We start from the raw sequence: 3,260 nt of genomic DNA, 5'->3' as shown, positions 1-3,260 counted from the left end.
TTGAAATGCAGGACTGCAGGCCCAAAAGTGATGGAAATCCACTCCTACAGCGCCCTCTCGTGTCGAGGTAGTGTTTAGGATGGAACTTGTGACGTTCTCTAGAAATACCTGGGAAGGAATGGATGTGCTAATGAGACCCTCACACGGTGTGTCCTGTCAGTGGCATCTGGTGTTAGGTTTGAAAGACACAAGGACAGAGAGGAAGGGAAAAAGAGGAGAGGAGGGACAGGTAGGGCCACAGGAACGAACAGGGACACAGCAATAGGAGCGGTCTTTAGGTCCCAGGGGCATCCTGAGGTGGCTTAATATAGCCCGAAGTCATGGGCCAATGGCCAGGCTTGTCCCCCTGGCAAAGCAGGGGCAGCATCTTGCAGTAGGCTGCAGATCTGTCGATTTCTATGCAGTGCTGCCGTGAAAGGCCTAGCACTGCAGAGCATGTGGAATGCATTGAAAGACCCTGTAAGGTAACTGTGACATGAAAATGGCATGTGTGTAGCATGTGGGGCTGGATGAGAGTTTGCACAGGTGGGCCAAGGAGGGTAGATGTTTATGGCCTGGGAACAGAGATGACGGCATGTAGCCAAAGGCCTCCCGTTCCCCCCGGAGCTGAGGGCAGTGGGTACAAACCTGCTTCCTGCAAGCGCATCCTCTCGGCCTGCTGCGTGCTGAGGCCCAGACGACTTGGAGTGCAGCCGCGGGCTTTGGCCTCTGTGCCTACACACCTCTCGCAGAAGGTGAGATGACTTCATAATAACTTTGCCTGGATGTAATCAGTAGCTGAATGTCAATGCAAAGTATGTGTCTTGAGGGAAACTTGTGGATGGAGTGACATAGGAATGTTTGGGTGAAGAAGAATGCGGACTATGTGATTACCATCCCTGGAGGGGAAATGGAACTCTGCAGAGAATGGAGTACATGCACTACTAGGCAGCCTTTGCTATAGGCAAGTGTGAAGAAGCCCTGGAGATGGGAGCCATAAGGAAATATTGCAAAGCAGTGAGAAGGAATAGAAGGTGTTAGAATGGGTGGTTCCAGTGGGATGACATGTGGGTGGGGTCAGATATGGTGCACCCGTATGAGAATTTGTATAATACTGTCAAATGTTAATGTGCAGGCGTGGCTGAGCACGCCCAAAGCCTTCCCCTGTGTCAGGACTTAAGCAGGCGGCTGGTGGGTAGGAGGCCCAGGAAGAGACGGCATCAGGCACTTGGACTAGCACGTGTGCAGAGCCGTTCGGAAATGACTGACGTGTATGTTTTGTTCTCTTCCTGATAGTGGGGTTTCACTGCTGCTGGAGTTGCCGGTCCCTGCGAAGATATCGGGGTGATGTGGCACACGTAGAGAAGAGAAAGATGGCATCGGTTACGTTCCAAAACGTGTTGAAAACTAAATCACATGAAAGGCTACTGAAGGAAAACTTTTGCGATCGAGTGCTAGTGTTGGAAAATGTATCAGGTTAAGAATGTTGTGTAACTGTAGTCATAGGTTTTGTTTAGGTTTCCCCTGGAAAAAGGAGTTTTTGGTTTCTTCCAGGGCAATGTTGTACCACATGAGGTCTGGTAAAGTCAGCATAGCAAGAGATTGGGAGTGACCCCCAAAGATAAGCAGAAAGACAAGCACTTTGAACAGAACATCCAGCAGGAACTTGTGATTCTCCAGAAGACATGATGGATATGACAAGCAGCTAGGCCAGAGCACCTGCAGCAGAGCTGAAGACATCCTGGCCCAGAAAAATGACTGCTCGGAAGAAGTGAAGAATGTGATTAGCATGACTGGCAAGGAGAATGGAGTCCAATGAGAGACTGAATATGGGGAGTTTGCTCAACTTTGGAGTAATGAACACTGAGCCAATGCTTTCCTATGGACTTGTACTGTATGCAATATCTCAGAAATGGAATGAAAGCTATGAATTCTGGAATGATTGTCTGGAAGTGCAATGGAGAGGTGGCAAGAGATATTCTGTGTGCATACAGAAAACTATGCAGGGTGCATGTACCAGCTGGATGCAAAACTTATGACACCTGTGAGTTGCAAGTGACCCATCTAAGAGATCGGAGGTAGGTGCCTGAAGGGATTGCAGTTCTGTGCGGACAAAGTGTTACGAAGGAAATGGCTTGGAATACAAAGTAGCAGGCTGGGTGTGAGGTGAGTGCACTCATGCGGTAGCCTGTTGTGTTTCCATACTGCTATTCATGACAATGACAAGGGTGTCTATAAACACGTCAGAATGAAATGAGGGGCAAAGGAGACCTTCAGACTGTGTGTCCTCTCCCTTTGATTTGCTCATAGGTATGAGACACAAGGAGCGAAAGAGGACAGAAAAGGAGCGGTGGAACAACAGATGGCCGCACAGCCAGGGACAGGAACAAAGCTTTATCGGCACTGCGTGAGTCACCGCAGCATCGTGACATCGATTCATGGACCCTGAAGCGATGGCACTGTGCCCAGGCCTGTCCCCCCGGGCGAGTGGGATCGGTGAGTTGCAGCAGGCTCCACATCTCTTGCTTTATATGCAGTGCTGTAGTATGTGGCCTATCACTGTGCAGGGCCCCTAATGAGTAGAAACAGCCTGTAAGGTGCCTGTGACGTGAAAATGGCACGGTTATTTCATGTGCGGCTGGGTGAGGCTTTCCACGGGTGGGCCAAAGAGGATGGTTGTATATTGCGTGAGACCGCAGCTTACCGCACGTATCCTGAGGCCTCCCGTTCCGCCCTGAGCTGAGGGACGGTGTGTACGAACCCGGTTCCTCAGTATCCTCCTCGCCCGCTGCATACTGAGGCCTAGACGATCTGCAGTGCAGCTGCTGGCTTAGGTATTACTACATACACAGCTGTCCCAGAAGGTGAGATGACCTAGGAATAATTTTCCATGCATGTAAAGAGCGGGCCCATTGTCCCGGCAAAGCATTTGTGTACAGGGAGACTTATGGATGGAGTGGTATATAGATGTTTGCTGAGGAAGGATAAGGAGTGTGTGACAACAATCCCTGAAATGGAATGCTATGTGGATGTTTGGGCCAGTACGTAGTGTGATTATGTCACAAGAGACCCACGGAGTAGCTTAGTGAGAAACATGAAGTATGTGAAATGACACAGAAGGGAGCAATGAGGGGATTCCTGATAGTATAAGAGTGTTGTAAAAGCTTTAGGAAAGAAGGCAGCTTCAAATGTCTTGCTGACAGGTATGGCAAGGGATGTACAGTGTCAGTGACGGTATTTGTGTATTTCACCGGGCTGCCTGTGTTGCAAGGGTGCTGCAT

General features: G+C 49.7%; 1 long non-coding RNA gene across 1 annotated transcript in view; it reads right to left on the bottom strand.

Annotated features, from left to right (window-relative positions):
• The window catches only part of LOC146423447 (uncharacterized), a 169,903-nt gene that overhangs the window by 63,050 nt on the left and 103,593 nt on the right, over positions 1-3,260 (bottom strand). The gene's annotated exons all lie outside the window — the stretch shown is intronic.

This window comes from Lichenostomus cassidix, unplaced genomic scaffold (genome assembly GCF_008360975.1).
Source record: "Lichenostomus cassidix isolate B80296 unplaced genomic scaffold, HeHo_3.0 HiC_scaffold_742, whole genome shotgun sequence".
In the NCBI taxonomy this organism is placed as follows: domain Eukaryota; kingdom Metazoa; phylum Chordata; class Aves; order Passeriformes; family Meliphagidae; genus Lichenostomus; species Lichenostomus cassidix.
The sequence above is the reverse complement of the archived record's forward strand: the minus strand, read 5'-3'. Positions and strand labels throughout refer to the sequence as shown.